An 11125-nucleotide genomic window follows, 5' to 3' on the forward strand; every position below is an offset into this window, starting at 1 on the left:
AAGAATATTACCTCTTTTACATACAAGAGTGAACTGATGATCCACTCTTTAAAATCACCACCATGATATGTATATTTTACGTCATAGTCTTCATTGGAGTCCTCATACACAATCGCGACTCCAATTAATTACGATATATAGGCATGAAATCAAAAAGCGTATCACGTATCTATAATTATTTTACTAATTTCACAATAAGTGCCCTCTGGTGAAGATCTTCCCACTTATAAGAATACACTTATGAGATTTTCAAATTATGAGGTTTCATTTGAATATCCTTCATATTCACAGAAAATATTTACTCGTTATTATTTGTTACTGTTTGATTCCCTTTGTATTGCATAACGTTTGTTCTTTTTCTTTGATGTTCACTAATCCTAACCTGTTAGCGACATTAGCCCCCGATATTTTCTATTTTTCAATTAGAAAAAAAAAAGGCATTTGAGTCGACATCTCGGTATCCAGATTATTTGCCCTTTGGGAATGAGAATTGGTTAATGGAAAACCTGAAAACCTCATTTAGAGAAACGTTAATACATGATCTGACTTGCCGGTTGCTATTATTGTTTTTCAACTAATGTACGAACAAAGAAGTATCTTTTAAAATAAAAAAATATTCTTTTGTTGTTGATAAATAGCTGTGAGTCAGTTATGGACCATTAACATTCAACAATTTGTTACGATGGTGATGATGATGATTATCGTGGACACAACATGGACGATTGTCACGTTGAAGACGAGGGCGACAGTCCAAACGGTGACCAACATAATTTATACAAGAGTGATATCTACGTCATCGACGTCGAAGACGACCACGACCATAAAAGCATCGAAGACGGCGATGATGATGACTGTGATAAGGCATGCAATTTCGATTTACGAAACAGAGGATCTCTAAACCTATTCAAATTTAATTCATTCTCAAGTTTGCTTCTCATTATTCATTAATTCTGAACAGGGAACCATTATCCTATCAAATGTATAATAGCTGGTATTGCCACAGAGAAATTCATATCTCAGTGTCCATGTTTAAGACAATAATTTCTGGTTGACATAGATAACATAGTTTAGTTATCAGCTCAATTGTTATATATAATCACTGTAATATGAAGAAATATTTCATGAGTTTACACTGATGCTATTCATACCTAAGATTGTAGAGTGACGAAGATTAAGATCCGACATTGAGTAGGATTTCAATCTAAAATAATCCCTTATTGTCCCTCTATATATAGAGGGACAATACAAGACATATGGGACAGACAAGAGAGACCCAAGGTGGTGTCGTACGTAGGTGAGACAACAAAGTAAAATAGACGAATGAAACACACATGGCAACAGTTCAAAATTTCACTACAAGGAGAATAACAAATGAGAAAAAACACATTCAATTTAGGACATGGAGACCCCACAACCCACGCTCTACACTTCCGTCACTTGCATCCATCTAGGGTGCGGGTGGACAGTGTCACAGTATGCAGACGACATTAGCATCATCGTTTCCTGTGACATGCACGTTCGTCACTTGCATCCGTCTAAGGTACGGGTGGACAGTGTCAGCGTATGCAGACGACAATCACAGCCGTCGTTTCCTGTGACAAACCAAACACTTCTGTCACTTGCATCTGTCTAGCCACAAACACGCATGTCGGAAATCATCGGAAATCAACGGACACTACCATTGCGTGCAGAAAGGTTTCGTCGCTCTACTCGTGTGCCTGCACTGTTGTGCCTAAAGAACAGGCAGTGCGCCTCGGTAGCATTGACAGGCCAGGGATTTCTGGTAGTTACCCATGGGCCCTGGCCCGAAAGTCCTCCGGAACAGACTGGTAAGTTGACCGTTATCGAAGCCTAGGGTCTCCTCAAGAACATCATCGCACTTACCGTCCACAAAGCCTCTATAGAATGATGAAGTGGAACCCTGGCGGCACTCTGCTTGCCAAGCGCCTAACCTAGGTCTGGGCTTGATTCATGAGTTCAGCTAGAACAGTAGGAAGATGAGTTTAGCGAGGGGCAACGACATCTACTCACTGTCCAGGTAGAGCTGGAGATGCCTCAGCCTTAGCGCATGTCTTCACATCTTTAGTCAAGGCATGATTAGCCCTCCATTTAGCGACATTTGACAGCATATAGAGCGTCTGAGCAGCAGGCTCCGTCTGTTAATAAAAAAACAGCAAAAAACGCCCAAATCCAAACGTTTCGATGCAAAATTCAACTAACACGGCGAGCACAAAGAAACACGTCCGTCCTGTAAGAAATTGTCTGAACGACGTGTCCATGATATATATATATATATATATATATATATATATATATATATATATATATATATATATATATATATATATATATATATATATATATATATATATATATATATATATATATATATGAGTGTGTGTGTGTGTGTGTGTGTGTGTGTGTGTGTGTGTGTGGCTGTGTGTTTGTAGGTAGGTAGCTAGATAAAGAGAGAGATACACAAGTATCAAATGTTTTAATTTCAAGAAAGTAAATTCTTATATAAATGAGCAACATAAACAATGAGTAAAGATTATTTGCCAAAATAACATAGCAGACCTGGTTTAAGACGAATGTTGGAGACGATGTCTCCTGGGGTTAAATTATATTAGCATTCGTCCTAAACAAGGACTGCCATGTTGTGTTGGCAAATAATATTTACTACGAAGTACTGTTGCTGAATATCTCTCGCTGGGAGATTTACAAATAGTAATTTTCTATTGTAAAGAAAGAGGTTTTCATAGGTTTTTATCTGATTCAAATGAAACAATTCACTGTTGCAATGACGATTTAATTTCATTTATTATAAAATAACACTTAAACAGCATTTGTATTTACTAATACGTTTAATGAAGTTCTTATGTCAGGGTGTGTATTTGGAATAAACATACATATTTTTTTATAGTCAACTTTTTAATGTTAGTCAAACTTGAACATATGTCAATTATTAGAAATCTGTGAATATAAATTTAATTACATTCAATAGCTTTGAAAGAGACGAAATAAATAAAGCTAAAGAACGTTCGTAGAGTTTAAGATATAATCGATAGCTGCAAGAAAATAATGAGATAAATATTAATAGGATGATATAACAATTATGTAATTTGAAAAATCGCATCAAACATTTTTGTTCAATTTAATTGTTAAATAACATTGTGTCTACCGTACGTTACGAGGAGCACTTTGTTCACACGAATCTTTTAATGCCGTGATGAAACACATTTCTTAGGCATCCTTAAAGATTTCCAATTCAGCATCGTTTGGTAAATAGCAGAAAAAAACCGACAGGTGTCACTCGGCTATTAGAAAATGATGCATTTATTGATAACAATACCAGAGTCTGTATCTTTAGAGTAAGAACACTACCTGCGGCATTTTTATTTTTTCTGAGGATTATAGCGAAACGTATTTTGCCTGAAGATGAATCCAAACAATGCTACAAATGATATGAATATCAATTTTGCACTCACATCCAAATTTATTGTGTTCTATTTCAATGCCTTTAAAACATTGAAGTGATAATTTTCTAGAAAGTGATGTACATGAAAAAATTCACTTCTTCCCTTTTGATGGACCAGCAATTCCATAACGTTTCATTTTGATCTTCGTCGATAGGTCGGAGATAAAATTCTGTCCAGTTTAAGTTCGTTTTTCCTCCTTACGAGAGTAATGAAATAAAATATGGAATTATGGGCATCGATATGATCGACTGATCACCTCTAGCTAAATTAGGACACTGGACGAAACGTCTAACGGTATATTGCCCGTCTTTACGTTCTACGTTCGAATTCCGCCCAGGTCGACTTTACCTTTCGGGGTTGATAAAATAAGTACCAGTTGAACACTGTGGTCAATGTAATTGACTCACCCATCACTCGAAATTGTTGGCCTTGTGCCAAAATTTGTGACCATTATTATTATTATTATTATTATTATTATTATTATTATTATTATTATTATTATTATTATTATTATTATTATTTTATGTTTGACTTTTGTTTTGCATTTGTACAAGTTGGATCCAAGTCTCACCCAGAGACCTCAAGAGACAACAAGTTAGAAGTTCATGTAGGTGTTATGCCTAGGGTACCATATATTTGGATTTGTACAGTTTTGTTCAAGTGAATGTTTAAGAAACCATAAGAAAATTATGTGTTTGCTTTAAAATTTGAGATCGCATAGACAGTATTTTACGTAGGATATAGGCAGTTCCCATGAGCACTATCTTTTGAACTTCAGCCATTTTGGGGTTTCCTGGAATCTGATCTAGGTAGTAATCAGCCCGTTTCGCTGTCATTCCCAGGGCACCTATGACAATAGGTATTGTTTTCGTCTTCAGATTCCACATTTTGCTAATTTCTATTTCAAGATCTTTATATTTGCTCAGTTTTTGGTAAGTCTTGACAGATACGTTTATATCGATTGGGACAGTCATATCAATGAGGAGGCATGATTTTTGTCTGAAGTCTTTCAATATGATGTCTGGCCTATTTGCGTCTATCTTTCTGTCAGTTTAAATGGTGAAGTTCCAGAGGAGTGCAATGTAATGATTTTCAAGTACTGGGGGTGGTTTGTGTTCACACCAGTTTTTATCATGGGGCAAGTCCAGGTTTTTGCATATTACCCAGTGAATATATTGTGCAGCTCTATCATGCCTGTTGAGATACTCTGTAGGCGCAAGCAGACTGCACATGGAGACAGCATGATCAATGGTCTCATTTTGTTGTTGGCATATACGACATAATGGGGAGCTGCCGTTCTTTAATATGTTGGCCTGGTAGTTCTTTGTAGGTAGGCATTGATCTCGGGCTGCTATGATAAACCCCTCTGTTTCTGATTTCAAGCCAGAGGCCATTAACCATTGGTGGGTAAGGGCTTTGTCAATATCTGCATTATTCGTTCTCTTTGGGTATTTGCCATTGAGAGGTTTTCCATGCCATTTTTCAGTCATAATAGCTAAGGCAGCAATTTTAGCACGGGTTTTCAAGCGCTTAGCTTTTTCTGCAGGTGTTTCTAGTTCGTCTAATTCTTGAATTTGTTGCAATTGGAATTCACTTAGATATTCCTTTGCCTGTTTTGTTACTGAGTAAGATGCTTTCTTGCTTTCATATTTTAAGACAAGTTTTAGCATCCAGTCCTCAGAGTTTTTCAGATAAGTGTCTAGGCCAATTGTGGCTACCTTCATTGATAATGCCAGCTGTAGACGTCCTCGGCCTCCTTCTTTTCTTGGCAGATAAAGGCGTTCTATATCTGCCTAAGGGTGGTGCATTCTATGCATTGTCAACAGTTTTCGTATTTTTCTGTCAACATTACATATTTCAGTAATTGACCAGTTAACGATGTTGAAACTGTAAGTCACGACTGGTATGGCTAGAGCATTGATCGCTTCGATCCTGTTTCTCGCGTTCAGCTCTGTCTTCAGTATTGCTCTCACCCTGCGATAACATTCTCTTCTGATCCTTTCCCTCATCACTGAGTGCTTGATATTGTCCCCTTCAATTACCCCTAGGTATTTGTAGCTCTCCGCTGGTTCTAACTCTTTTATGACATTTTGCTGGTCAAGGTTCACATTAGATGTATATGTCATTTTTCCTTTGATAAAGGTAGCTTTTGCACATTTATCAAGGCCAAATTGCATCCTGATGTCATCACTGAATTGTTTAACAATCGCTAGTAGGCTTTTGAGTTGTTGGTCATTTTTTGCAAAGAGCTTTAAATCATCCATGTAAATGAGATGATTTATATTTTTATCAAATATTTTATAACCATACTGTGCATCATTGAGCAATTTTGAGAGCGGTATTAGGGCTAGACAGAAGAGGAGTGGTGATAGTGAGTCACCCTGGAAAATGCCACATGAAATTCTTACATCTCCAGCATTTAGAGATTCATCGTCATTGTTCAACATCAGTGTGGTTCTCCGTGATCTCATACTTACAGATAAAAAGTTTCGCAGAGTAGGAGCTATTTTATACATTTCCAGACATTTCCTAATCCAGCTATGTGGTAGGCTATCAAAGGCCTTTTTATAGTCTATCCAGGCTATTGACAAGTTTTTGTGTCGCTTGTGACAATCTTCTAAGATCATCTTATTGATGAGTAGCTGATCTTTACAACCATAAGATCCACGTTTACATCCCTTTTGCTCATTAGGGAATATGCTACTTTCTATTAAAAAACTATAGGTGTACTCGGTTAGGACAGATGTTAGCGTCTTATACATTGTTATTAAGCAGGTTATGGGGCGATAATTTTTTGGTTCGTTTGTTTCCTCATTTTTTGGAAGCAGGAATGTTAAACCATTAACTAGCCAAGAGGGCATCAAACTAGGATTTTGCAAAACATCGTTGTAAAGTGTTGTTAGCGGTTCATGGCTTTCTGGGAAGGCGTTCAACCAGAAGTTAGGAATTTTATCCTTTCCCGGAGACTTCCATTTGCTTGACCTCCTGAGAGCAGATCTTATATCTTCTACCCTGACCCCCTCCCACTTTTGCTCCTCTAAGGAGTCTAGGTCTGTAGATATTCTATCAATCCAAGGGGCCTTTTCATTGTGTGTTTTATCTTCTGCCCAGATTTTATTCCAAAATTCTTGCACTTCTTCTTTTGATGGGACAGACTTTATTGTTACTGGTGTTTTCCTTATCTTCCTGTAGAAATTTTTGGGGTTATTTTTGAAAATCTTATTATCTCGGAAGAATCTAACACGCTTTTCATACCTTGCTATGCGGGCAGCTTTAGCACATACCTTTTGCTTGATGGTTTCTATGGTGGCATCAATGTCAACTATGGTTTTCATATTATATTTTTTCTTTAGTTTTTGGGTCTTTGTAGGTTTGATACTCTTGTCAAATTTAAGATTTTTCAAACATTCTATGTCAGATCTAAGCAGCTTAATTTGGTGTTGAATGCGTTCTTGCCAAGAAGGATTTTTGTGCGAGTGTCTTTTTTTAATCTTTTCACCACATAGAATCGTTGAGATTCTTGCGGATACATAGTACAGGTGGTTGAGATCTGTAATATCAACATCATTAGCTGAAATTATATCCTTAAGTGCAAGGCGGATTTTACCAATTATTTTCAGGTTTTGGTTAGAATTGCGAATTTGGGGGAGAGTGTCGCGTTCATTCATACTAGTTTCTTTAATTTTCAGCCATTCAATCATGATTTGATTTTTTAGAACATGTAGTTCTGTTGCGTCGATTTCTGTATGACTTCCTTCATCTATTTGATTTTCACCTGCCTTAGTGTTTATGGTGGGTTCAGAGAGTATTTCACTTTGCCTATCAGTTACCTTAACTCTTTCAATCATTACTGTATTTTCATCAGCCATGGGCTGGTTTATAATTATTTCCTCTGTAGTATCTTCTTTAGCTGCAGTTTCATTCTTTTTATCCTTTACTGCTTCCTTAATTTGGTCAATCTCTACTTCAGTTAGTAATTTTTTTTTCATAATGTTTCTTCTGACGTTGGCAAGTTTGTTACTGTCTATGTAGGGTCTTACTTCAAGGTGTTTCTGTCTCTAGTTTAAGTAGGTTTGTACAGTATTAGATTTATCTGTAGGGAAATATATGACATGGTAGAAGGCTGTAAGAACTTCTTTATTATCTTCCCTAGACCATTTTTCATTCTTTTTCTTTTGGTTATTTGATGACGAGCATGGATGGCCATCTGTTGGAATATTCCGGTTGTGGGGTACTTCCAGCTCCTGTGTGTCGGGAAGATTTGAACCAGTAGCAGATTTCTCGTCTCGGATCTGGTTCATTATCCGAGTAAGTGGTCCTTTATAATCCGCCCTATGACCATTCCGGTTTATATTTTGTTTTATTAACAGCGAGGCATAACAAGCTTCGACGTTGACGCTAGGGGACGGATCTGTCTGTTTAGGGTACATTTTTTGAGACAACACCGTCTCCGAGCTCTCGTGACGTAGCTTCTTAAGGCTAGCAGATCTATTTCGAGTAAGTGGCCCTTTGTGATTCGGTCGATGACCAATCTGGTTTGTGATCTGACTTATTATCATTGATTATTATTATTATTATTATTATTATTATTATTATTATTATTATTATTATTATTATTATTATCATTATCATTATTATTATTATTATTATTATTAATGTTGTTGTTGTTGTTATTATTAGTATTGCCTTTGCACAGCTTCTAACGCTGGAGATGTAATACAGTCAGTTGTTCACTACCAGTGAACTAGGATAACACATCTTCTTTTTCGAGCACCTTCCTGAGTATTCGAGCGGTTCCTAGCAGTGCTGTTTTCTGCAAGTGCTCCACCAGCACTTAACCGAGGTACCAATCAAAATACGTATCTCCCAAGGAGGTCTTTCGTCACCTCTGTTATTTGTTATTGCCTTGATTCCACTTTCTGTAGTCCTACGTAAAATCAACGTGCACTATGAGCTGAGAAAGAACGGAACTTGTCTGAACCACACATACATACATACATATATATATATATATATATATATATATATATATATATATATATATATATATATATATATATATATATATATATATATATATATATATATATATATATATATATATATATATATATATATGTATATATATATATATTGTACTTAAGTTAAGATAGTAGACCTCCAGTAGATGTGATTTGAAACCGTTAAAATGCTGTATATTTATACCACACGTTAAAGTTCCTCTATTTTTCACAATTCTCTTAGTACATAAAGTTGTAAACTGACGTAAAAAGGAAAAAATATAATTAAAACATAGTTACGTATGTAATAAATGGATGGCACATAAAAAGAGATGCAATTTAGTACAACCAGCGTAAAGAGAAACTTCTTTCTGCTAAAGGGGAAGAAAATTTTTCTTGGAGATAATTAGGAGAGAAAATTGAAAATAAATATTCAAATAAATATTATATATAATGGAACAGGGAAAAGATCATGAAAGTGTAATTAATTGATGCTAGTGAAAAAGAAATATCTCCAAAGACTCAATTTGCCAACGAATTTTGGAAGAATTTATTACAGCTGATTACAATGACGTGAACTTCAACAATTTGTGCTAGAAATGGTGACATGTTCTTTAAATGAGGTTAATTAATTTGTCAGTACAAGTTTAATCAATGTAGTTTTAGAATTAGCAGAGGGAGAAAAAATTGTTGAATTTGAAATAGACATAACATGTGAATAATGAACTTATTTATGCTCGGCGGCGAAAGAAAATAAAATTTTGTTTTAGTTTGTCCACAAATTTAATTCTTAGATGAAAATGTTGCTAAATATGTAAATATGTATCAGGTAGGTATGTGATGAATGAAAACAAGCAATGACGCGTAAGTACAGGAGCGAACTTATATACGATTACAGCAAATACTTCTGCTATTACGCCTACAGTTGTAAGTTAAGATACGCGAACAGCCGATACATACATGTATATATATATATATATATATATATATATATATATATATATATATTGTTGTACTTGGGGATGGTCATATTGCCAGTTTAGCCAATAATATATATATATATATGTATATATATATATATATATATATATATATATATATATATATATATATATATATATATATATATATATATATATATATATATATATATATATATATATATATATGTATGTATATGCAGGGTTGGCCAAGAAAATTATTTTATATGTGACTTCACTAATAAATACACAAATATTAAAAAAAAAACGGTGATTTTTACTCACAGCATTAATGATTGGTATGAATACATAAAGTTGAATATTAAGTATTTATAGAAATTTTATATTTGTGTCCTGTGTGCGTGTGTGTGTGTGTGTGTGTGTGTGTACCAGATGGAGTATTGTTTTTGTTGAATTTTCTATCAGGGTTCGGTACATTATATATATAAATAAATAAATAAATATATATATATATATATATATATATATATATATATATATATATATATATATATTGAAGACGATTTCAAATACTTCACAAACTGCTAATCAGTTTCACGTAATCGAACATCTGACATATATGATAAGACAGATAAGTAAAAAGAAAAGAAATTGTGTATATCGATAAGTATTTATTGTCACCGGTTCAACCAATAAATACTTAAAATCTATTACGCAAATACTTTCAAAAGATCGATGTAAAGTAAACTGAAAGTGGAATTGACAGCGACGGAAAACTATATAGATAATTGTTGAATCGAAAAACATTATATGAGATATACGCTCTACGTATGAATAAAAAGAAATAAACGGAATATGATGACCCCCCCCCCCAAAAAAAAAATCAATTACAATATTAAAAATATAATTGACTGTAAACAAGCGAAAATAAAAAATAAAAACTAGTATGTGAAATTAAAATAAAAGAGTGGCTGTGTGGTAAGTAGTTTGCTTTCTAACCACATGGTTCCGGATTCAGTCCCACTGCGTGGCACCGTAGACAAGTGTCTTCTACTATAGCCTCAGGCCGACCGAAGCCTTGTGAGTGGATTTGGTAGACGGAAACTGAAAGAAGCCCGGCGTATATATATATATATATATATATATATATATATATATATATATGTGTGTGTGCGTGTGTGTGTGTGTGTGTGTGTGTGTGTGTGTGTTGTGTGTCTGTATTTGTCCTCCAACATCGCTTGACAACCGATGCTTGTGTGTTTACGTCCCCGTAACTTAGCGGTTCGGCAAAAGAGACCGATAGAATAAGTACTAGGCTTACAAAGAATAAGTCCTGGGTTCGATTTGCTCGACTACAGGCGGTGCTCCAGCATGACCAACGTCAAATGACTGAAACAGGTAAAAGAGTACCAATAATATAAATAAAAACAACGAAGTAAAAGAAAAGAACGAAGAAAATTTAAAAAAAGAACGCAGAGGAAAGGACAAAGAAAGGGGGGAAGGAAGAGAGAACAGATGATAATTTGCTTTTAAGGTGTTAGTTTGACAGCATGGGTGAAGAGACGACATAGATCTCTCCATGATTTCTTGGGATATTCGCTGCAGTATAAGAAGTATCCAGACATTCTAAACAACACAAGCCGGGCTCGATAAATTAAGTACCAGTTACGCACTGGGGTCGATGGAAGTGACTTAATCCCTTTGT

The sequence above is a fragment of the Octopus bimaculoides genome, chromosome 5 (genome assembly GCF_046866305.1).
Source record: "Octopus bimaculoides isolate indiv1 chromosome 5, ASM4686630v1, whole genome shotgun sequence".
Lineage (NCBI taxonomy): Eukaryota > Metazoa > Mollusca > Cephalopoda > Octopoda > Octopodidae > Octopus > Octopus bimaculoides.